This window comes from Quercus robur, chromosome 4 (genome assembly GCF_932294415.1).
Source record: "Quercus robur chromosome 4, dhQueRobu3.1, whole genome shotgun sequence".
NCBI lineage: Eukaryota > Viridiplantae > Streptophyta > Magnoliopsida > Fagales > Fagaceae > Quercus > Quercus robur.
In genome coordinates this window covers 44,013,124-44,039,868 of record NC_065537.1, presented here as the reverse complement: position 1 = coordinate 44,039,868, position 26,745 = coordinate 44,013,124, and the positions used below count along the sequence as shown (strand labels likewise).

Genomic DNA, 26,745 nt, shown 5'->3' with positions numbered 1-26,745 from the left:
ATAAATCATGCCGAGCAATGAATTATGATAGTTCATATGAGTGATGCAAAACACATAATCAAATTAAAAACTACTAAAAAAATGCATCCCTGATCCAGTTACATGGATAATTTCTTTTCTTTTTTGTTTCTTTACCTTAATGTCCGACATTTTTATTTAATATGTAAAAGCCTAGTCCCAGCCTGATTGATAGTCAGCGCACACACATAAAGGGAAGTTTAAGAATAATAATTAAGTGATTAAATTCATTATTTCCTATCAATTTAACCTTTTGGAATAAGTGATACTTTATCTATGATAGACTTGCATCACAATTAAGAATGTATGAGATATCAGTCCAAGTTCAATGTCCATTTACAAGTTGTACATGTACAATAGTACTTATATTGCACGTTCTAACTTGTATAATATCCTAGGGTTAGTGTATGATTAGCCTAGGCTCTCACTCAATATATACCCCCAATGGGGGTCTTGAAACAGACAATTTTATATGTCAAAGTTGTAGCCACTTAGGGATTTTCGCTATGGAGCTAGGCCATCAAGTCAAACCACACTAATTCTGCTTCAATGTACCTATACAACTTACACCAAAGAGTATAGTAGCGATGCAAAGGAGTAAGGGGAGGGAGGTGGCATTAGCAGCATAAAAGTAGTGAAGCATTGGGGAGAGGGAGTTTATGGTAGATTGGTAGTAATGGAAATGCAGAGGAGTGAAAGGGGTCAAGAATGTGTATGAAACACAAGATGAATCTTTTATTCCACCAAACATGTTTTTGTTGGCAAAAATGATTGCACCAAACACAATCTCATAGTAGAACAAAAATGATTTTATGTATATGTTTCTGCTGACCATGAATTTTTTATTGCCAAAAACATCAAAGATAGGAAAATTATATTTCAAAAAATATTTTATGCAGAAATAAGTAGAAAACAGTGGCATTGACCATGAATTTCTTAGCTTATAATAATTTTTAGCTTATTTTTGCTATTTTTTATGGGTCTTATTACATTTTTGTATTATTCATGAGTCCCACTATTATTCAGCTAGCTTTAAATTTTTTTTCTATAGTACTTTTGGCAAAAAAAATTTAGTTTCATTTTTGTGTCATAGTCATTAGTCATACTAAATTAACTTTAGCGGAGCTCAATTGGTTTCCAAATCTATACCAGGGCATACTTTTATTGCCAGCTTAAGTAGGGACCTATGTGTCCCAACAACCCCCTCACTCAAATTTACTTTTTATAAGATATATATTTATATCAACATTTAAAGTTTTGCCCCCCTAAAATTACACATGGCCTCTAAGATTATTAAAAATAAAAAATAAATAAGAAAGCCCCTAAGAATTCCATAATTTCCATTTACCCAAAGTGGCAATACAAAAATAAATGATGGACAACTAGTCTATGAGGTGTGGATGAAGGTGATGGTAGGGACACAAAGGGTCTGTTTAGATTGAATTTATTTTTGCTGAAACTGAAAACAGAAATGCATATTTTCTTTAGATTGAACTTATTTTTGCTGAAACTGAAAACTGAAAAATGAAATGCATATTTTCTAGTAGACATTTCTAATCAAACAATATATTAATAATAATTGGAATAAAAAATAACTTTTAAATGTAAAACAATGAACCTAATGTATATAAAAAGTACTATTGTAGTTTCACCGAATGATAACAAGTGTCTAGCAATCTCAACCTATATAAATAAATACATATTCATTATATTACCTACTAGCCGCTGAGCACGCACTCACGCGTGTGCTCAGAGGCTCTTCTATTTTTTGAGTAAAGGTTAATTTAGAGCATTTATTATACTTTGTGATTACTACATTTTCCAATCACAAAAAAAACCTAGGGATGTGATGAAAAATTATTTCACCACACATAATACTCATCACACTCTTAGATTTTTTTTTGTGATTGGAAAATGTAGTAATCCCAAAGTATAACAAATGCTCTAAATTAACCCTTACCCAAAAAAATAGCTCAGAGGCTAGTATTTATTAAGAATGCCTATTTTAGGCTTGAAATTTATGAAGAAAAACTATTACTTTTTGATGGGAAGGATTCTTCTCCACTTTGAAGTGTGAAAGAGGTTTGCATGAACATGTCAGTGCTTCTTCTCTCTAACGTTGTCGACTACTAAGTCATTGATGGAGTGGATGAAGACGCCAAGGCTCGATCTACTGGTATGAAAATCCTAATACGATTCGTTGATTCCTGTTGAAAAAGCAAAAAAATTTAAGTAAAAATAGAGATAAAAGTAAATAAACGTAAACAAAGGGAGATGTTGATAAGGATTTACAATTAGCATCTGCTTTGTGTTGTTGGAAACGGTTTGAGGGAGGAGAAGTTTGTGTTGTTTTAATATTGAACGTGAGTTAGTAAAAGGCGTGCATGATGGAGACTGTTAAAAATTGTTTAGTTTGAAGTTTATCACTTTGTTTTAAATTTGATTCTTTTTGTTTGAGATTAAAAACACAAAAACAAATGCTTGATTTTTTTTTTTAAATAACAAAATGTGCTTTATTTTTCTGCCAACCATCAAATCTGATTAAAACTCCTTTTACTTCACTTTTCTTTCCCCACACTTTTTTGGGTAATGCGGTAGCCGTCCTCTCCTTTTACTCCATGATCTCACGTTTGTTTGATTTTTTTTTTTTTTTTATAATAAAACTTTCTTGATTTTGTTAGGAGAGTTTGCTTCTTTTCTTTAAAGTAACCAGCTAACCATACATAATTCCCTTCCAAAAAAAGAAAAAAAAAAAACGGTAACCAAAGATAAAGAGAAGGAGAGGTATATGTTAATAATTTGCTAAATTTAAGGAGATGGATGGGAAGTTATAGTAATATAGTTTCTTAATAGGAGTTTTTTTTTTTTTTTTTTTTTTTTTTTTTTTTTTTTTTTCCTTTAAATTAAAAATAAATAAGAAGATATTTGGAAAAAAAAAAAAAAAGTAAAATCATGGAGTAAGGAAACAAATTCTATTAAAAAAAATTGAAAATGTTTAACCAAGAGAGTGGTAATATTTACCACCAAAAAAATAATAATAATAAAAGTGGTAACCGAAGATAAAGATAAGGAGAGGTATATGTTAATAATTTGCTAAATTTAAAGAGATAAATGGGAAGTTATAGTAATAGTTTATTAATAGGAGATTTTTTTTTTCCTTTAAATTCAAAATAAATAAGAAGATATTTGAAAAAAAAAAAAAAAAAAAAAAAAAAAAAAAAAAAAAAAAAAACAAACAAACGTGAGATCATGGAGTAAGGAAAAAGAATTTTACTAAAAAAAAAAATTGATAACTTTTAACCAAGAGAGTGGTCCTATTTATAACCAAAAAAAAAAAGTAGTCCTATTTTGTTGGTAATGGTTTAGTGAGAGTTAAAAAACGTAATTTTATCAAATTATCCTTTAGTTTTGTCTCTACTTGAACTTAGAAGTGTAAGAGTATTTTAAAACCAAAAAAAATTTATCTAAATAGAGAAAGCCCCTTAAATACTAATATAGATAATAACAATATATATATAAATGCAAGACTAAAATTAAATTAAAAAAAAAAAAAAAAAAAATTCCCAAGCAAACCAGAAGTACAAGTGTACAACTCCACCCTTAGCCACACAAGTCTTATTAGATAAGACTCACCCACAAAAAAACAAAATAGATCCTATTGCATATAACCAAAAAAAAAAAAAAAAAAAGCAAGAATTTAAAACTAAAACTTCAAGTTCCAGCGGCCCCAGCCACAACTCAAGCACTTGAGTAGGCCCACGGCCCCGTCTAGAAGTCTTATTAGACAAGACTCCACCCACAGTAAAAACACAGAATGCTGCAGAAAAAATCAAATAAGAAGAGAAACTCAGACAAAGATTAAAACGTACAATCAAGCCAAGGTCGGCAAATTGCTTTTATAGAATAGACAGAAAATTGCGTGAAACGATGTTAACACGAAAAAAGAGATTGTAGGTTCACGTGAAAGTTTACAAACAGATCATACCGTTTACACCGACTCACACAGCAAATACAAAAATAAATTAAAATATATAAAATTTGCTTTAAATTTATTGGATAAATCTCAACAATTTACTTTTATAATTAACAAAAAAGAACAATGTACATATCTAAGAATAAATAACAATACAAATAGATGTAATAGCAAAAATAATAAATAAATATGGTACATATATAAAAAAAATTTGTAAATAATTAATAACTCATAGACTAAATGCGTGAAAGATGAATGATTCAGATCAAGTCTTGTATTTGACACAATTTCTTTAAAGCAGATTTCGCTCCTCACACAATCTGTGGTACTTTGAGACTCACAGACGTCTACCTCCTAGGATAAAATGATCTACAGCATATAAAGAAACACACAGGGTCCGTGCTCTACGAAGTACTCTGTCTCTTTCTCTCTCTTTGACTCAAATGAATGCACAAAATATTTTCTCTTTTTGAAAAAGTTTTTTCTAGAAAAGTTAGTTTTCATGAATAAGAGACTATGAATTTATATACGTTAGTGAACAGACACACGGTTCAAATAATAACTACTATGCACAAACTGACTAAATAAAAAATAAAATAATAAAATAATTATTATTTAAACAAGAGGGCCTAGTCCACATATGCCAAAACTCAACTCAATGTCTAGCCCATGAGCATATAAACTCATATACTATCTCTTTCCTTTCCTATGTAAGACTCAGAATTTTCATCACTTTTAATAACATCTTCAATTGAACATATTAAATGTCAATTTCTTATTCACCGCATACTATTTTTCCAATAGATTTTGTATAATTTATGTTTCTTACTAACCCCCTAGAAAATAATTTAGAGTTAAGAGTGTTCAAATTTTTATTTTAAAGGGTAAAAAGAAATTTTATATATACATATACATATATATATATATATATATATATATTGCCAGTTCTCGTGAGTTCATTTGAACCCCTGGGTTGAACATGGTGCAGCCCCAAAGCCTTCCAATATCTAACATGTTATGATACCATAGTCTGGGTAAGGACTAGATAATGCAACAACAACAACAACAATAAGTACTTCGGAGTATTTTTCCATTAGGCCCAGGGGGGCCGGGTCCCCTTTGGGTCACTTCTTGGGTTTGTCCAGATATTATGCACATGCATTTTGTAATGAAATCGTGCAAAATGAACTTTATTTTTTAATATAAATATATTTTAATCCATGGAAGCATTGCTAACTCCTATTGTTATGCCTCAAACCCAGTAAGAGGGCAGATGACAACAACCACACACTTATAAAGTTTATACTCTACAAGTGTGAAAGACTTTTTTAACAACTAAAGAATTATCCTCAAGGAAAATTTCACCAATAAATCCAAAAATATCTTCAATAATGCAAATCTCAAAGGACATCCAAAATAATAATCTTCCAACATCATAAAGAAAATAAACTAAATCTTTGAGACTAAAGTCTAAACAAAAGATAATATTAAACATAAAAGTCCAAATTTGATTCCAATGATTCCTAAACTTCACTCATACGCATATCCCAGCGGAAGCCCAAACACATGCTACTCTTCCTGATCAGAATCTGAAAGGAGAAAGAGGAGAGTGAGTTGACAACTCAATAAGTAACCAAAGTCCTAAGAAGTTCTATCAAGCAAATAGATTTGTAAAATAATAAGTTGCACATAGATCAAATATTTTAATCTTAAAAATATATCATAGATTGATTAGAAAATAATCAATTTTCCATATATGAAAGCTATAATTTATAATAGGTTATAAAAACACATAAGTAGTTTCAAGGACTTAAAACAGTTCAAATATTCAAACATGATTCATATTCTTAACAATCTTTATAACTATGGTCGCGTTATATCTCCATGACTAGGCATCAGATTCAAATGAAACTAGTCCCGTGCTAATGTATATCCCCCATTAGTTGGGTCCAGAAACACAATAGGCTCGTGATGCCTCAGATAGAACTAGTTTTAGTACCAATGAATAACCCCAATTGGCTGGGTATCAGAATACCAATGAATAACCCCCATTGGCTGTGTATCAAAGTCAAAACATAGTCAGATTGTCTAAAATTATATATATTAAATCAAAATTCAAATAAAAATATATTTCATCCAAATACACACACACACACACACACACACACACACATATATATATAAAATCATATATTCATTAATCAAATATATTTGTGATAATTCTTTATTTTTTACTTTAAATCAATTTAGCTAAAATAATTAAATAAAATTGTAACAATTATAAACAAAATTCAGTAGTTAAAATACAGTAGTATAAAAAAAATAAAATCAATTAGGATAAGATTGCTTACCTCAGCTAGCTTACAACAAAAAAATTTCTCCCTAACACTTCCTCTAAAATCCTTAGATAACACCTAAATAATTTACAAGCACCATTTACTCAATAATCAAATAATTCAAGAAAAACTTATAATGGTGCCCGACCAAAAAAGAGACTACAAAAAAATCTGATAACTGTCCACTGTGATCTCACACCAAAATTCTACATAATCATAATATTTATATGTGTGTGTATATATATATATATATATATATATTTCTCCCACCATTAATGCCCTAGCTATAAGGCTATAACTCCTAGTACTATGTCACAATGTTATGAATACCGTTTCAGACCCTATTTCAGTTTGTCTATTGGAATGAAATATTTCGGTACCGGCCTGTTTTTGGATACCGTTTTAGGGGTTACCGGTTTACCATAAATATATATATATATATATATATATAATTTAAAAAATTTTCCAAAAAATATGGTCACGTGGCACTATTTGCAATAATGGCCAAAAACGTGGCACTCTACATTGCATGCACATTTATTCATTCCACCTCCCCCACCGAACACCATCTCCTCTACCGGAATACAAGTATAAATCCTTTCAAATTCTTCTCAAATCTCTGTGTTTTAAAATTTTAACTTGTTACTCTCCCTGCCTCTCTCTTTGTGGCTTTGTGCTGCAAAGTGCAAAATGCAAATGTGTGAAGGTTGAAGTTTCATGAGTAATCCACCTCAGAAGTCAGAAGAATCATCAAAGGTCACTTTCTGTTCTTTACCCCTCTCTCTCTTTGCTCATTGTTGTAGAATTTTTTTATTATCATATTTGATGCCGTGAGGTAGAATAGAAACGGTGGAACTCAGAAGAGTCAAAACATTGCTGCATGTAACAATAAAAGAGAACAAAATTCATTCATTCGGGCTGAAATTACCCGAAATTGGGCAAAATGGGCCGGAATTTGAGCCGAGGTGGAACAGAGTCAGGGATTTTTGAGTATTAAATAATAAAAAACAATTTTTAGTTTTTTTTTTAGTAGCAATTTTTTAGTTTTCTTTGTATGTGATAAATAATTAAGTTTTATGTTTTTTATATGGGCCGGAATTTTTAGTAGCAATTTTTTAGTTTTCTTTGTATGTAATAAATAAATAAGTTTTATGTTTTTTATATTGTGTTTTTTTTTATACAATAAACAATTGAAGTAATGTTTTACGGTAAACGGGGATTTTTGAGGTAATGTTTTATAATAAATAGAGATTTTATGTGTGTGTATATATATATATATATATATATATATTAAATATATAAAATAGCGGTAAATCCGAAACGATACATCGATATAGACCGGTGCTCGAAACATATCGTACCACTAGTCAAATTGGTACAGCCTTCGATACAGTATTGACTTCCTTAGTTTTTCACCAATTCTATCAATTCGTGTACAGTTTCTTAAACAAAAACTGTGCAAAAACATGACCCTTGACCCGTTATGCCTAAAATTTGCAGCTTCGAACTACACTTATCATAACAAAGTGTATATTAAAAATTGATTAAAATACTGAGCATAGAAAAATCTATAGGTCCCTAGCGTCCAATTTACCGAAATATAAATCTAACCGAAATATAAATCTAAACTTTTCTTCGTTTGCATCATTAAAACTCTTAAATAAATATTTAAATAGTTTCACTATTGGCCAAAATATCCACATAAAAAAATACTTTAATTCCAAATAAAGTTTAGATTTGACAAGAAAGAGATTTTTAGGCTCCTACATCAAGTGTGCAATAAAACCTTCTCTACTTGAGTATTTTGGATAGTCTCCTCTCTCAAAATATCTATCATTATACGCTGACTTAATTAACTTATATATATTTCAACCTTATTTTCTAAACATCCCCTTAATATTATTAATTATAAAATTAACCCCATAAATAGACTTACTTAAATACCCCTCCTTTTATTTTATTTTTTTTTTTTCCAAGTATTACACCTATAAATACAGGTTGAATAGAGCAATTACTACACCAAGGAAGACATGGATAGCAACACCCATAATTCAATCCATGAACATGGACATGGCCATGTCTTGCAAGTGGAGAAGGTTTTTCACATGACATCGGGAGTAGGAGAAAATAGCTATTCCCATAACTCAGCACTTCAAGTAATTCTCTCACTCTCACTTAATTTACCTCTCTCTTTTTATGGAATCAACTATTTAGAGAGAGTTTCCTATGTAGCCATCCATGTTAAAGCTAGCCATTATGATCATTATTTATAGTGTACGTACCATTAAGAAGAATGCTAGTATCACAACAAAATCCATAACCTTTGTCACAATTCACCAAGTAAGCAAGTTGTGAGTTTTGTTGTGTTACTAGCATTTTTCAACACACACAACAGAAACTTGTTTCCAAAGCTGAAAAAAAATGTTCACATTTATGATTTTATGTTTATGTAGTAGTTAAAAAAATGATTTTCCATCTTGCATATCTCTCAGAAAACAGTGATATCCAAGGTAAGACCAGTGTTGGAGGGCACTGTCAGAGCTTTATATAGCAAGGAAAACTTTCCTCGTTATTTTTCTGTAGCAGACTTGGGTTGCTCTTCAGGACCCAACACACTTATAGTTACCTACGAAATGATTGATGCCATAGTCGGACTGTGCCGAGAAACTGGACAGTCTCCTCCTGAGCTCACAGTGTTTCTAAATGACCTTCCAAGTAATGATTTCAACACTGATTTCAAATTACTGCCAGACTTTTATGCTATGTTGAAGAGGGAGAAAGGCAACGATGTAGTGCCATGTTTCATAGCGGGAATGCCAGGGTCCTTCTATGGCAGGCTCTTTCCTAGCAAAAGCCTGGATTTTGTTCATTCTTCTTATGGTGTGCATTGGCTCTCTAAGGTCAGCATCTTTACACTAAAAAATATCGTTGCATTGCAATTGGTCAATGACCTTTAGGTTCAATGGAGATATCCAAAAGATTGAATCCCCTTTCCCGCTTGAAATATATCAAAAACTTTTCAAAAACTAAAAACATTGCATTGATTAATTACTAATTTAACTCAATTATATAATCCACAATATTATTATGGAGATATGAGTACAAGATTTTAGTATAGAAAATGAGTACAGAAAATATAAATAGAAAATGAATACAATCTTAACACAAACCAAATAAGCCCGTAGTGATCCACTTATTCACAAATTGCCATGCTTGAGTAACATTTATGGGATTACGTGTTTGTTTGGTACAATTTTGGCTCTTTTTTTTTTTTTTTTTTTTTTTTTTTTTTAACTTTTCAAAAATGATTAGTTAGGAAAAGATGTACCTTAACAAAATGTGGCTTAAAAAAGCCGTGCTTCAAAAAGATACGGTTCAAAATAGGCTCCACATCCTTGAGCACTAACAATAACAATATTTAGCCACCTTGGTTTTTATTGTACAACACCCTCTACACTTCTTACTGAGTTTACATCCAGCAGGTAATTCATTCAATATAGATTCGTTTAGATATAGCTGAAAATTAAAAACACTGTAGCAAAATAATTTTTAAATGTGTGAATAGTATCGTGAGACCCATTTTTAATGAAAAAGTTACTGAAAAGTGAGAGTTGTGGGCCTCGTGAATAGTGCACGGGATCCACTGGTGTGCACTGTTCATAAAGAAAAGTCAACAATCACGACTCCCAAAAAAAAAAAAAAAAAAAAAAAAAAAAAAAAAAAAAAACCAAAACTCAAACACAGCTCATAAACGCTGAATCCAAACGCTACCATAGTAGTCTAGTTGTGAATTTCAGTTAGTTCAACTAGTAAAGTTCATTGTTGTTAAACAAAAGATTTAGGGTTCAACTTTTGCTTTCACCAAAATCCAATTAACGTCTTAACCTAATAATAAATAACAATTAGCATGCAGCAAACATCATAGGTTAAAATACTATCATGCAAAAGGGTTTCAGCAAATGGTGGCACATTAAGGATTGTGATATTCCCCCTTGATTGTATTAGGGATGTTATAAATAAATGAAAAATAAAACATAATTACTATTTTATATTATGTACTTTTTTTTTCTTTTTTACAAATGAGAATATCTAAACCTTTTCAAGTATATCGGGAGGAATTTCTTGGAGGTGACCTCAAGGTGCTGGCAAGAGGTTTCAAACTCAAGATCTCATGGATATCATGGAGCTTTAAGAACCACTAAACTAACCTCTTGGGGTTATATTATGTACTTTTTATTTTTAATACAAGATAGAATTCTACTCTAACCTAATCTAAAGGTATATGTGTGTGAAACTCCCTCCTGAAAACTTGAACCCCAATTCTTACCCCCTACACCTCACAAGCACTAATACTTATAAAGCAACCACTGCACTAAGGGTGCGCAGTGGTTATGTACTTATTAAGTAGAAAAGAAAAGGTAATATTTCTTTGTTTAATGGATAATTTCGGCAAAAATCAGACTGTATTCTATTGTTCATTTCATCCAGAAAAAAATAAATAAATCATTCCTTCATTTTCCCTTCCATTTTACATGAAAAGGAGAGGATTTTGATTTGATTTGCGACGCTCATACGAAGTGCAAAGTAATTTTTACTATTTCTAGAATATGTGAATAAATTGTCACATTTAAACAAATAATTATCAATTTCATAAAGCACACAAAATGTACAGGTGAGAAAATTCATACTCAAATTTTCATAATTCATTTTGGTAATGGCATTTTCTCGCTTTTCTTTAAATTTATTTTTATTTTGTAATTATTAGGTACCTCAAGGGATAAACAATAATAAGGGGAACATATACATGGGGAAGACAAGCCCTCACAATGTATTCGAGGCATACTTGGAGCAATTTTAGAGTGATTTCTCTCTTTTACTTCGCTCTCGTGCTGATGAAATAAAACTTGGAGGGCAAATGATTCTAACCTTTATTGGTAGGAGTATCAAAGATCCCACTAGTAGAGATTGTTGCCTCGTTTTGGAGCTGCTAGCAAAGTGTCTCCTTGACATGGCTGCTGAAGTTAGTTCTTTAACCTTTTGATAATTAAAATTTAAAATTAATTCTTCTAATTAAGTGATAATTTTTTGTTTTGTTATCTCACTTAAAAAGTAAAATAATGGCCACAATTTTATGTGTATAGGGGCTAATTGAAGAGGCTGATATCGACACGTTCAATTTGCCTCACTACACACCTTTCATCGAAGAAGTAAAAACCATTGTTGAAAAAGAGGGATCCTTTGTTATTGATCAACTGGAAACATTTGAAGTCAATTTGGATGCCAATAACAACGAGGAAAACAAAAATTACGGGTTCGACAAGTTTACATGTGGACAAAATGTGTCACGTTGCTATAAAGCGGTTTTAGAATCCTTGCTTGTTGATCACTTTGGAGAGGCAATTATAGATGATTTATTTGAGAGGTACGCAGAATGTATCAGTGAGCATCTTTCCATGGAGAAGACAAAGAATTTCAACATCGTAATTTCAATGGAAAGGAAATGAATAAATCCATGAAACTATGTATCTTGAATAAATAAGATGCAAATTGGGACGCATCATCTTGTTGGACTAGTTACCAGATGTTATGCTTTTGCCTAATCTGGCTTTGTTTTTAATAAATTGTTTCTTGTATGCATGTAGCTATGCCTTGTATGCATGTAGCTATGCCATGAGTCTATGACGCTGCATAGTAAACTAAGTGTTGTATTTTATGTGTATGGCTGTGTACTGTGTAGTCTGTACCATATCTTTTATGTGTGTATGATTTTGCCTAGTTTACCTTGTGATCATTGTAAGTTGTTTCAATGTTAAATTAGAGTTCTTAATGCTTACTTCCAGTAGGGGTGGCAAAATCAACCCAAACTCATTTGTCCACCCAAATCCACCCACTTAAAAGAGACCCAAACCCACCCAATTATTAGTTGGGTTAAATGGGTATTAACCCAATTATGATCCAAGTATCATTTCTACAAATCACCCAACTCTAAAATACCCAAAACCACTAAAATTACCAAAATACCCCCTCAACCTAAAAAATAACCAAAATAACACCTAAACTTGAAAATGACCAAAATAACCCTAAAACCTACAAAATGACCAAAATACCCTAAAAACCCAAAAAACGACCAAAATACCCCCCCCCCCAAAACCTAAAAATGACCAAAATACCCTTAAAACAAAAAAAATGACCAAAATACCCCTAAAACCCAAAAAATGACCAAAATACCCCCGAAACCTAAAAATGACCAAAATACCTTGTCTTTTTTTTACCTCTCTTTTTTTGAAGTTCCATGCAATGACTCCAAAAAAAGAGAGGTCAACTGTCTTGAAAAGAAAGGAAAAGGCAATGTTTGCTGAGTTTCCACTGATTATGAGTAATGGGGAGTCACAAGAACTGTGGTACAGTTAACTAATCCTTTTATAAATTTAAAAATAAAAATAAAAATAAAATAAAAAATAAAAAACCTTCTTATTACATAAGATTTCTACTTAAAAGTAGAAAGAGACAAGACATGAAGAACTAAAGATTTTGGAAATAAGCTACAATATTCTCACTTTCATACATAAAAGTAAGCGAGAAAGGAGAGAAGAGGAAGGGTATGAGGTATTAGAGAGATGAGATAAGGAGAGGGAAGGTTATAGAAAGAATAAGTAAAAGATATTCTTATCCTTTCATTTTAATAGTTGTCATGATAACAAAATCCCAGATAATTCATGGAACAAAAGATATTATAGTCCTTGTTAGAATTGAGAATGAATTCATATTATATTGATGTGTATAAAAATTTAGGTAAAAATACAAATTTACGCCCACTAATTATGCCTAAAAATTATTTTGGTCCTTTAAGTTTGAATTTGATCATTTTATTCCTTTAATTTTGCCCAAAAATTATTGGTCATTTAAGTCTCAAGTTTTTGATCATGTTAATCTGGTAACCTTGTCAAAAATCATTTTAGTCCTCCGAAGAATCATTTAGTCTGGTAACCTTGACAAAAATCACCCAAAATAACCAACTTCAATCATAAAGGATTAAAATGATTTTTGGACAAATATGAATGCAATAGCTATGATTTTTGTAACTCAATTGGTAAATTTTGATGTATCCAACTGAGATGTTTAGAGTTCAAATCCCCTCAGATCCTTCATTATACTTATTGAATTGTAATTTGTTTTTAAGTGCAATAAAATGGGCTTGTATGCCAACAATACTAAATATGAAAATGTTAAAGAAACTTTGGGTAATTGTAAAAATCTTTTGTAAAGATGAACTTTCAGTTTAATAAAGAAATGAAATCATTGGTAACCTCGAAAAGATAATGTTGTAAGATAGAACCTCAGGACTCAAATTAATAACAGTAAATAATCGGAAATTAAATAACAAGCACACACAAAGAACACAAGAATTTACGTGGTTCGGCAAACTGCCTACCTTCACGGCAACGATAGAGAAATTTCACTATAAAAATAGGGAGATACAATAGTGCACAAGAACACTCTCAAGAAACCCAAATCCCAATTACACCCTATCACTCTCTCATAAAAAAAATAAGAATAAAAGCTTACTGCCTCTCTTTTTCTCTATTTTCTCTAATACTACTGTTGCTCACTAGGTTAATTGGAATAATCTCTATTGTCCTACAACACAAACCTTAAGCAACCCTGCATTCAATCTCATGCATCTGGCTCTTTCTACTAAGGTTCCGTTCATTCTCTCTGTAACCCCATTCTGCTGTGGAGTTCCTTTAACTGTGAAGTGACGAGTAATGCCTTCTAATTCACAGAATCTTATGAACTTATGAATTTTTTATCTCTATACTCTAGTCCATTATCTATTCTAAGGTATTTTATTTTCCTGCAACCTGTGCTCTCCACTTTTTAAATATGCCAAACACATCAGACTTATGCTTCATAAAATAAATCCATACCTTTCTAGAGTAGTCATCAATAAAACTAACGAAATACTAAGCACCGCTATGAAAAGAAACCTATACTGGACCCCAAACATCTGAATGAATGTAGTCAAGAACACCCTTACTTGTATAAGAGCCTGTCTTGAAAATGACTCTATATTGCTTCCCATACACACAATACTTGCAGAAGTCTAGCTTGCATGTCTTCACCCTTTTCAATAAATTTCTCTTGTGCAACTCTAACATACCACGTTCACCAATATGGCCAAGTCACATATGCCATAATTTTGTGTCGTCAGTGCTGGACTCCATTGGAGTAGTGACTACAACTCTTCCTACAACTGTGTTCCCAATCAATTTGTAAAGTGTGCTTACTTTCTATCCCTTCATCACCATCAAAACACCTTTGGTAATCTTCACGATTCCACCCTTTGATGAGTATGAATAGCCCAAATCATCCAATACTCCTAAAGAAGTTAAATTATTTCTAAGATCTGGAACATGTCTGACATTACTAAGAACTCTCACAACTCCATCAAACATCTTGATCTTCATGGTACCAATCCCAATAACCGGGCATGTAGCATCATTGCCCATTTGGACCATACAACTATTGTAAAGCTTATACGTGTCAAACCAATCTTTCTTTGGAGTCATATGATATGAGCATGCTGAATCTAAAACCCAAGATTCCAATAGAACATTGTTACCTGACGAAACTGAAAGTAAATCTGCACCAACTTCACTGTCATCTGATATTTCTTCAGCAACACTAGCTGATTCTAGTGGCTTCTTCTCCTCTAAATGCTCTTTCAACTCTTTACACTGATTCTTGTAGTGCCCTTTCTTGTGACAATAAAAGCACTCTACATCTGTCTTTGCACGTGATTTAGACTGTGATCTATTCCTGTTGGAGTTCCATCCTCTTGACCTACTTCTACCCTTATTACTTGACTCAAACTTTACAATAAGTCCATCAACCTGAGAACCATCTCCATCTTGCTTCATCTTTATGTGTGACAAGAGAGCACTAGTCACCTCCTCGAGTACTATAGTCTCTTTCTCGTACATCAACGTAGTCATTAAATGATCAAAAAAAGTAGGAAGCAACGCTAGTAAGAGTAACGCTTTGTCTTCGTCCTCATAATTCACTCCAAAACTTGACAGTTGGGTGTTCAACATGTTAAATGTGTTGAGATGCTCCAACAGATCTGAACCCCCCTTCATATGCAAACTATGCAGTTGCTTCTTCACGTACATCTTGTTCGTTAGATTCTTTCTCATATAAAGACCTAGTTTTTCCCAAACCTCCTTTGTGGTCTTTGCTTCTAGGATGTTGTGAATGACCTCATCACCAAGGTTAAGATGAATAGCGCTAGCTACTTTCTCATCCATGTCTACCCATTCTACGTCCTTCATCGTTTCCAGTTTCTTCTCCTTCCCAAGCAAGGCCTTATGAACTCCTTGTTGAATTGGGAGATCCTTCATCCACCTTTGCCAAAGATAAAAATTTCCCTTACCACAAAACTTCTCTACATCATACTTTGTGCTTGACATTTTTACTGTATTCAAAGGATTGAATCCTAACCTGGTTCTGATACCACTTGTTGTAAGATAGCACCTCAGGACTCAAATCAATAACAGTAAATAATCGGAAATTAAATAATAAGCACACACAAAGAACACAAGAATTTATGTAGTTCGGCAAACTGCCTACCTCCATAGCGACGACGGAGAAATTTCACTATAAAAATAGGTAGATACAATAGTGCACATGAATACTCTCAAGAAACCCAAATCTCAATTACACCCTAGCACGCTCTCACAGAAAAATAAGAATAAAAGCTGACTGCCTCTCTTTTTCTCTATTTTCTCTAATAGAGCTGCTGGTCACTAGGTTAATTGGAATAATCTCTATTGCCCTACAACACAAACCTAATATATATATATATATATATATATGTCATAGGTCGGCTGTACTAGGATTCCTTGTATCAATTGTATTCGGACAACTACTATGACCGACTTAGACTTATGGTTTCCTGCTACAAGTTGTATTTGGTAATTGGCTTGGGCTTGTGACAATTCAAGCCACACACACGGGCCCACTTCAACATAAAATTTGATGCTGCTTGGTAAAACATAGATAAGATGCTAAGTGCAAAAATTATTTGATAACTCTTAAGTATTCTACAATAATATTTTAAGGTGCAAAATCACACCAACTTTATATCAGTAACGAAATTATCCTTTTTTTTTTTTTAGACTATTTATTGTTTTACACTTCCAAATGTACAATATGGAAGTTCTTAGAATGTCCACACCTTCACATTAAGAATTCAAATTTTACACCATGACATGAAAGAATGTGAAAACTGTTATATCATATATGTGAAACAGTCAAAACCCTTTCTTCAATCCCTTCTCTCCAAGCTTTAGGCAGAAAAATCAAAATATCTGAAGTGTTAAGTTGACGTGAGTGCATACGTAGGAAATACATAAATGAATAAAAGTCAAAACTCAACTCTTGAAATCTTCTTCGTACGTAAGATATATACCATGACAATTCAACCTAAATTCATTTGTACATGCATTTTGTAATGAAATCGTGCAAAATGAACATTATTTTCTATTTTTTAATATAAATATATTTCAATCCATGCAGTAGAAGCATCGCTAACTCCTATAAATAAAGGTTGAATAGAGTAATTACTACACCAGGGAAGACATGGATACACCCATAATTCAATCCTTGAACATGGACATGGCCATGTCTTGCAGTTGGAGAAGGTTCTTCACATGACATCGGGAGTAGGAGAAAATAGCTATTCCCATAACTCAACGCTTCAATTAATTCTCTCACTCTCACTTAATTTCCCTTTCTCTTTTTATGGAATCAACTATTTAGAGAGAGTTCCCTACGTAGCCATACAAGTTAGAGCTAGCCATGATGATCATTATTTATAGTTTACGTACCATTAAGAAGAATGCTAATATCACCACAAAATCCATAACTTTTGCCATAATTTGCTAAGTAAGCAAGTTGTAAGTTTTGTTGTGGCACTAGCAATATTTGTACCATTAAATGTTTTTCAACACACACAACAGAAACTTGTTTCCAAAGCTGAAAAAAAATGTTCACGTTTATGATTTTATGTTTATGTAGTAGTTAAAAAAACGATTTTTCATCTTGCGTCTCTCAAAAAACAATGATTTCCAAGGTGAGACCAGTGTTGGAGGGCACTGTCAGAGCTTTATATAGCAAGGAAAACTTTCCTCGTTATTTTTCCGTAGCAGACTTGGGTTGCTCTTCAGGACCCAACACACTTATAGTTACCTACGAAATGATTGATGCCATAGTCGGACTGTGCCGAGAAACTGGACACTCTCCTCCTGAGCTCACAGTGTTTCTAAATGACCTTCAAAGTAATGATTTCAACACTGATTTCAAATTACTGCCAGACTTTTATGGTATGTTGAAGAAGGAGAAAGGCAATGATGTAGGGCCATGTTTCATAGCGGGAATGCCAGGGTCCTTCTATGGCAGGCTCTTTCCTAGCAAAAGCCTGGATTTAGTTCATTCTTCTTATAGTGTGCATTGGCTCTCTAAGGTTAGCATCTTCACACTCAAAAATATCATTGCATTGAAATTGTTCAATGACCTTTAGGTTCAATGGAGTTATCCAAATGATCTAATCCCCTTCCCCACTTGAAATATATCAAAAACTAAAAACATTGCATTGATTAATTACTAATTTAACGCAATTATATGATCCACAATATTATCGACTTAACCACAAATCAGCGGCCATATCAAGAATTAAGATTATAAAAAGCGACAAGAGTATATATACAATACGGCGACAAAGTGGAAAACTGACAGAACTTTGTAAAGGAAAAACCATTACAAAGTAACATACCCTAACTAAGGTAATCCACTATATATAAATGGAGTTTACAATTTTCATTAAAATTTCATGCAATTTCTTTATTGCCTCGGAGTACTTTTCTACCTCATGAACTTCTTATGTGTTGATGTTTGACAGTCTCTCTGTTCATTGGCACGTTTGTGATGTTGGTTTTGTATCTCAAATTGTCACATGAAAAGCATCTGCGTGCACATGTTTTGTCAAGATCAAAGCTTTCTACTTTTTTGTCAAGTATACTTTGAACTTTCTCTTCTCACTGTCATGTCGAGATCAACACTTCCCAAATCATCAAAGCCTCTCAAGTAGACATGGAAACGGGTGGGTCAGGTCAATCAAATTCAGATCAATCGGGTTGCGGGTCAGGTTGACCCATATTTTTCACTTGAATTTTTTTTTTTTAATAAAGAAAACAACATGTATTTACTATTTGGAAAGTCATGCAACAAATTACTTGATGTAAAATGCATTACTTTGAATTCATCATTTATATAAAAAATTAACTTAGTTAAACTTATTAATACTTATTCAATAATTTCAAAATTATACAAATCCCAACATTACTAACTAAAACATAATAACACAAAGATAAGTAAAACAAATACATAAGTTTTATTTCTACACAATATCAACATCCCAAAATATAAAACAAAATTACAAATGACTTATTAGATAACTCATTTGACAAAAAATAAAAATATATAAGAAATTTACAAACTTGAAAATTAATTTTAGGCGAAAAGCACATTTTCATCCCTACATTTTCACATGATTCTCACTTTGGTCCCTATATTTTATTTTCACTGCTTTTAGTCCCTGTTTAGAAAAACGTCTTCAGTTTTAGTCATTTCCGTCAGTGTCGTTAGGGCACTGACCTACGTGGCAAAACGGAATTATTAAAATAATAATAATAATAAATTTTGTTATTAAAAAATGCCAAGTCAACATTTAAATTTAAAAAAATAATTTATTAATTTTAACTAAATTAAAAAATTAAAAACTGAATTAAAAACTGAAAATCATATGAATTGAGATCTAAGAGTATCTTAAACAAGAACACAAACCCAGATTTAAGAACACAAACCCAGAAATTAAAATTCAAAAATTAAAATTTTCAAAATCACCATTTTCTCAACCCAGCAAAATCATCAAATCCTAAAACTCCAAACTACCAAATCAATCTAAAAATACATCACAACCAATCCAAACAAAAAAATCTCAAACTCAAAAAAACCCATCAACCACCACGTCTAAAGCAAGCCACGAACCCAGGGACAATCACAGTGACCAAACCCACCAATAAATCACAAACCAAACCACAAATGAAGAACCAAACCACGAAGCAAGCCACAAACCAAACCCAGATCGGAACCACCAACCACTACCACCCTGACCCAAATTGGAACCACAACCCAACAAAAATTAACCCATGAAACCCACGAATTTAGAACAAACACTGTGGCCCACTCCCAACAAACACAATCAACAAACCCCCCCCCCCCCCAAAAAAAATTCTAGACCAGCGACAAAAGCCAAATGCGAAAGAGGGAGAGAAAGAGAACTACCGCCGTCATGCCGCCACCTTGGACCTGATCTGGTCGGACTGATGGGTTCACGATGGGCCGATGGTTTTCAGGTGGATGGGGACCATTGAGGTCCGATCGGGTGCTGGTTCCAAGACTGTGAGATTTAGAGTGAGAAATAAATCGCTCGGCAAGGTGCTGTAGCACTTGGAGAGAATGGATTGCTTGGAGAGTGGCTTGACAAGGCGCGCCACCACGGGGTCACGCGTGCGCTGCGTCGACGGCCATATGTTGAACACTAAGGTGTATTTGAGAGAGAAAAAGAGTCATGGATCTGAAAAGAAAGAAGAAAAACAAAGATACAAACACAAATAGAGCAAGTAATGGATTTGGAAAGAACGAAGAAAAAGAAGTATAAAATGAGAGTAGGAGTGTTGTGCTGGTTTTATTTTAATTTTTTGGGTTTGTGTTTTTTGTTTGTTTTCATGTTTAATTCCTTGTTCATGTTTAATTTGATGTTCTTATTTTTTGGGTTTGTGATTTTTAGATTTTAATTTCGTGTTCTTAGATCTGAGTTTTTTTGTTATTCTTGCTCAAGACACATTTCAGTCTTAATTAATGTGATTTTTTTTTTCTGTTTTTTTTTTTATTTAGTTCAAATTAATAAATTTTTTTTTTTTAATTTAAATGCTGAATTGGCATTTTTTAATGACAAAATAAATTTTTTTATTATTATTTTAATAATTCTGTTTGCCACGTAGGTCAGTGCCCTAACGGCACTGACGGAAAGGACTAAAACAGAAGACGTTTTTTTTAAACAGGGACTAAAAGAGGTGAAAATAAAATATAGGGACCAAAATGGAAATCGTGTGAAAATGTAAGGACCAAAATGTGTTTTTCGCCTTAATTTTATAATCTATTATCAATTGTGGTTGGCACTCTATTTCAATTTGAAAATATACATTAAAGTTTGATTGTTTACATATTTATACATAGTCTCTTTTATGAATATCATATCATTGTTACGCAATACACACTCTAAGAAATATCACAATTTATTTTGAAAAGCTGTTTATTTTGGACATAAATTGTTAAAAAATACGTCTAAGCATTCATAATTTATGTTAATTTGATACTTTGGCTTCACTATTTTTACACTTATAAATATTTCTCACACATGTCTACAATTTTAAATTTATGTTTTTAACTCTATTGAAACCAAATTATCTTGGTATGTACTTTACTATTTGATATCTAAAAATCTTTACTTGGTACAGAATGCTCAATCATTCATCTTTCAATTTATTTGCATGCAGATATGTAAATGTCTCAATTGTTTCATTAAATCTCACAACAAATAATTAAACCAATATTGTCTTCATTTTATTTTTTTTACCAAAATTTTTTTTTAAATGGTTTGGGTCATGGGTCGGGTCGGGTCGGGTTGACCTGCAAAAAAAAAAAAAAACACGGGTCGAGTCACGGGTCAACTCGTTTTGCTTCGAGTCAAAAAAATCGGGTTCGGCTTGGGTATTTTTCGGGTCAAGTTGGGTTGGGTAAGAAAATTCTAACTCGTTTTACCATGTCTACTCTCAAGGCAACCTTAGGGTCTGTTTGGTTTGAGCAAAAAAGTTGTGTATTTTATATTTATTTTCAGTTTTTGTGGAACCCACCACTAAAAAACTTGTTTGGCTTTGTATTTGTATTCAGTTTTCATTTTTATTATATAAAAAAATTAAAAAAAAATAAAAAGGATTTGAATACAAAAAATAAATACAACTTTTCTGTGTTTTCATTTTCTTGAAAATGAATACAATGGCATTTTCGTAAAAAAATCAAATCTATGGGTCCCATTATCATTGACCTCTCTCTCTCTCTCTCTTTGTTGGTGGTTTTCATAAAAAAAAAAAAAAAAAAAAAAAAAAAAAAAAAAAAAAAAAAAAAATGAAGGGGAAGACAAAGTAGAAAATGATACCAAACAAAAAAATAGATGGAAACAAAAAATGAGTATAAGATTTGAGTATAAAAAATGAGTACAAAAAATAAAAATAGAAAAAGAATACAACCTTAAAACAAACCAAACAAGCCCTTAGTAATCCACTTATTCTCAAATTGCCATGCTTGAGAAACATTTATGGGATTACGTGTTTGTTTAGCACGATATGGCTTTTTCTTTTTTAACTTTTTGAAAATGATTGGTTAGGAAAAGATGTACCTTAAAAAAATGTGGCTTAAAAAAGCCGTGCTTCTAAAAGATACGGTTCAAAACAAGCTCCACATCCTTGAGCGCCTAACAATAACAATGTTTAGCTGCCTTGGTTTTTGTTGTACAACATCCTCTACACTTCCTACTAAGTATACATCTAGCAGGTAATTCATTCAATATAGTAGTCTAGTTGTAAGTTTCAGTTAATTCAACTAATAAAGTTCATTGTTGTTAAACAAAAAATTTAGAGTTCAACTCTTGCCTATACCAAAAACCAATTAATCTTAACCTAATGATAAATAACAATTATTATGCAGCAAACATCATAAGTTGAAATACTATCATGCAAAAGGGTTTCACCAAATGGCAGCACATTAAGGATTGTAATATTCCCCCTTGATTGTATTAGTGATTTTATAAATAAATAGAAATTAAAACATAATTACAATTTTATATTATGTACTTTTTTTATTAAAAAAAAAAAAAAACGAGAATATCCAAACCTTTTTAAGTATATAGAGGGAAATTTCATGTAGGTGGCCTTAAGGTACTGGCAAGAGGTTTCAAACCCAGATCTCATGGATATCATGAGACCTTAAGAATCACTAAACTAACCCCTTGGGGTTATATTATGTACTTATTAATTAGAAAAGAAAAGGTAATTTTTCTTTGATTAATGGATAATTCCACCAAAAATCAGATTGCATTCTATTGTTCATTTCATCCACACAAAATAAATAAATCATTCCTTCATTTTCCCTTCCATTTCACGTGAAATGGAGAGAATTTTGATATGATTTGTGATGCTCATACTAAGTGTTAAGTAATTTTTACTATTTGTAGAATATGAGAATAAATTGTCACATTTAAACAAATAATTATCAATTTCATAATGCACACAAAATGTACAGGTGAGAAAATTCATACTCAAATTTTCATAATTCATTTTGGTAATGGCATTTTCTCGCTTTTCTTTAAATTTGTTTTTATTTTATAATTATTAGGTACCTCAAGGGATTAACAATAATAAGGGGAACATATACATGAGGAAGACAAGCCCTCACAGTGTATTCGAGGCATACTTGGAGCTTTCAGAGTGATTTCTCACTTTTACTTCGCTCTCGTACTGATGAAATAAAACTTGGAGGGCAAATGATTCTAACCTTTATTGGTAGGAGTATCAAAGATCCCACTAGTAGAGATTGTTGCCTCGTTTGGGAGCTGCTAGCAAAGTGTCTACTTGACATGGCAGCTGAAGTTAGTTCTTGAACCTTTTGATAATTAAAATTTAAAATTAATTCTTCTAATTAAGTGATAATTTTTTGTTTTATTTTCTCTCTTAAAAAGTAAAATAATGGCCACAATTTATGTGTATAGGGGCTAATTGAAGAGGCTGATATCGATACGTTCAATTTGCCTTACTACACACCTTTCATCGAAGAAGTAAAAACCATTGTTGAAAAAGGGGGATCCTTTGTTATTGATCAACTGGAAACATTTGAAGTCAATTTGGATGCCAATGACAACGAGGAAAACAAAAATTACATGTTCGACAAGTTTATGTGTGGACAAAATGTGTCACATTGCATTAGAGCGAGGCAATTATAGATGATTTATTTGAGAGGTACGCAGAGCGTATTGGTGAGCATCTTTCCATGGAGAAGACAAAGAATTTCAATATCGTAATTTCAATGGCAAGGAAATGAAAAAATCCATGATACTATGTGATGAGTCAGAAATTTATGATCATCATTAAGCTAAGATTGACATTAACCAAGAGAAGACGTTACGCATTTATTACACTCATTGATGACAAAGTGTAACGGACGGAGCGATGGTCACAGAGTGAGTTGTGAACTTCAGATAAAGATTTTGTAACGCACTAGCCGTTGAGTATAAATACAGCAATTCATTGTCCATTAATAAGGCACGCAACAATAAAAAGAGAAGGAAACAGAAGTTAAAAGTACACACAAAAATACTTTACGAAAATCACTCTCCAGTCAATTCTCTCTAAAATCCTTCTCCCTTACTAACTTAAGCATCGGAGGTGGTTTGGCTAACACCACACTGGCGTGTTACTCTTCCACCTAGTTCATTTTGCAGGTTTTCGTCCAACAAAGACAACACCAATCATAGCTTTGTCCATCCAGTACGACAATGAGCTTAATTGCTGATTGTTTGCATCATCAGTTTAGCGCCGTCTGTGGGAATCGCCTATCATTCAATCCATCTTTCCCAGTGACAGAAAAGTTCCTCAAAGTACGAGATGGAGCTAGAAGTTACACAACAGCCAGAAGTTGTGCTGCAGCAACAAATCCAGGCCCTCCTGGCTAATGTGGAAGAATTGACTCGCCAGAATAAAGAGCTGCGAGAGACAATAGAATCCCAGAATCCCAAAATGCAGAACGTCAACGAACAATTGAAAACCAAAATGAAGAAGAACAGCTCACAAGACTTGAAAGGCACAACAATGAAGAAGAATCAAACTCCCAAGCCAATAGGCTAGACAAAACCTCAGGAAAAGATTCCTCCAAGATGGAGAATGAGCTTCGCAACATGAAGAAGGAGATGGACAAATTAAGAAGTGCCGTGAAGGACAAAGGCGGGGAGAATTTGAATAGGGTGATTCGAAGGATGGACTCACCATTCACCACTGAAGTACTGAACCGTCCCCTCCCACCGAAATTCCGTCTCCCACAGCTGGAATCATATGATGGTTCCAAGGATCCCTTGGATCACATTGAATCATTCAAGACACTGATGCTAATGCAGATGAACCCCGATGAGGTATTGTGCAGGGCATTCCCAACGACATTGAAAGGAGCAGCCAGAGTATGGTTCAGCAAGATACCCCCAGGAACTATTGCAAATTTTGAACAACTCAGCAAGGGTTTTGTTCTTCATTTCATTAGGGGGTAAAGACACAAGAAGCCAACTGGTCATCTTCTCAACATTCAACAGGGAGAAGAAGAATCACTAAGACAGTACGTGACCTGATTCAATAAGGAACTACTGCAGGTAGACAAAGTTGAAGATCAAGTCATCCTAACAACTTTCCAAGCAGGGTTGCTACCTGGGGATTTTTTCTTCTTAATCACCAAAAGCCCACCAAAAGTGGTTGCGAAATTGTTTCGAAAAGCTCAGAAGTACATGAATGCAGAAGACGTATTGGTTGCAAAAGAAATGAAAGGAAAAAGGAAGAGAGACAAAGGAACAAGCAGCAATCGTGATAAGAAGAAGGAGACACAAAGTGTTAGGCAGACCACAAGAAAAAAGAAGGAACTTCTGGATAGGAGGCCAAAGTTCACTAACTTTACTACTCTAATAATGCCAATTGAGCAAGTCTTGATGCAAATAAGGGACGATCCCTCCTTGCAATGGTCGAAGCCATTCAGTGTTCCAGCAGAAAGAAGAGACAAGAACAAGTACTGTAGATTCCACTAGGACCAAGAGCATCACACCGACGAGTGTAGACATTTGAAAGACCAAGTGGAGACTTTAATCCAGTAAGGGAAGTTACAGAAGTATGTCAAGAAAATGGAGCCCTATAGATACCAACAGAAGGATGATAAAGATAGAGATCAAGAAGCAGGAGATAGCAAACCTCCTGCAGGAGAGATAAATACGATCTTAGGAGGATTGACAGTAGGCGGAACGCTGGAGTATCTGAAAAAAAAAAAAAAAAAAAAAAAAAAAAAAAAAAAAAAAAACCCATGAGAAAGAAATAAAAAGTGTCCATTCACAGCTCCCTCCAGTGAAGATGCCAAGGAATGACAAACCTGATATCGTCTTCTCAGGGAGATGGTCTCGGCATTAGACAACCTATAGGGGAGGAGAAATTAGAGGAGATCAAGTTCTGGCAAGAGACTGCTACCAAGTATAGACACTCAATTTTACACCCATGATTTAATCAAGGAAGACAACTAGAGTAACCATCCATGTACCCTAAAAATCATGACTACATTAATTCATTCATTGCATATCATAAAAATGATCTTAAGATTTTAATGGTCGCAACGGTATGTCCGATTTCCAAATCGGACCGTCAGATTGAAAGATATCATGAGATCAAGTTTTCACGGTCTACAAGTATTGTATGGAGTGAAGCCGATCACGTGTGATTAATTGAAATTAATTTTGATTGGTTAATGATTAAAATTAATTAAATGAATTTATGTGATTGGTGGAGTATTTTTATTAAAGTGAGATTTGTTGTATGGGATTAAAACAAATAAGCTGATAATATTTAAAGACTGTGGATAATTAGAAATACAGTCTTAGAGTTGGAAAACACTTCAAAATGTGCTAATCAAGTAACAGATTTCAGATTCACATTCCAAGGCACTTTTGGCCTAGTAGAACTCAAAATTTGGACTAAAAGCTATTTCAGGAAAAGTTGTAGAGAACCAAATTTCCCTTCAAATGTATAAATTTCAGCTTAATCCAAATTTTGAGTAAAAATATATGATCAAAATACTGAAACTGGTTTTGATCTGAAAAATCAGCTTACTCTTATCCAAATCTCTTTTTTTTTAGGATTTTCCTCCATACGTTTTTTGCTTAGTTTTAAGCTAATTGGACTTAATTTTTAAGCAAACCTAGCTTATTTTCTAAGCAACTAACACTTCTATAAATAGGGGATGCCTCCCAACATTCAGAACCCCTCTTGACATTCTTTTATGCATAAGGAGAGACACATTTTCACACTCTCAATTTCTCACTCCCCTTTTCTGGTATTCTCTCTTAAATTAGGGCTTTTAGGTTTCAAAGATAATTGAATAAATTTCTTTGAACCCTAAAATATCCTCTCAAGAACAAAAAGTGCTCTATGCAAGAGGTTGTTTCTG

General features: G+C 32.8%; 1 pseudogene; it reads left to right on the top strand.

Moving 5' to 3' along the window:
• The window catches only part of LOC126722054 (S-adenosyl-L-methionine:benzoic acid/salicylic acid carboxyl methyltransferase 2-like), a 55,335-nt pseudogene extending 43,476 nt beyond the window's left edge, over window positions 1–11,859 (top strand).
• Window positions 11,860–26,745: the final 14,886 nt, after the last annotated feature.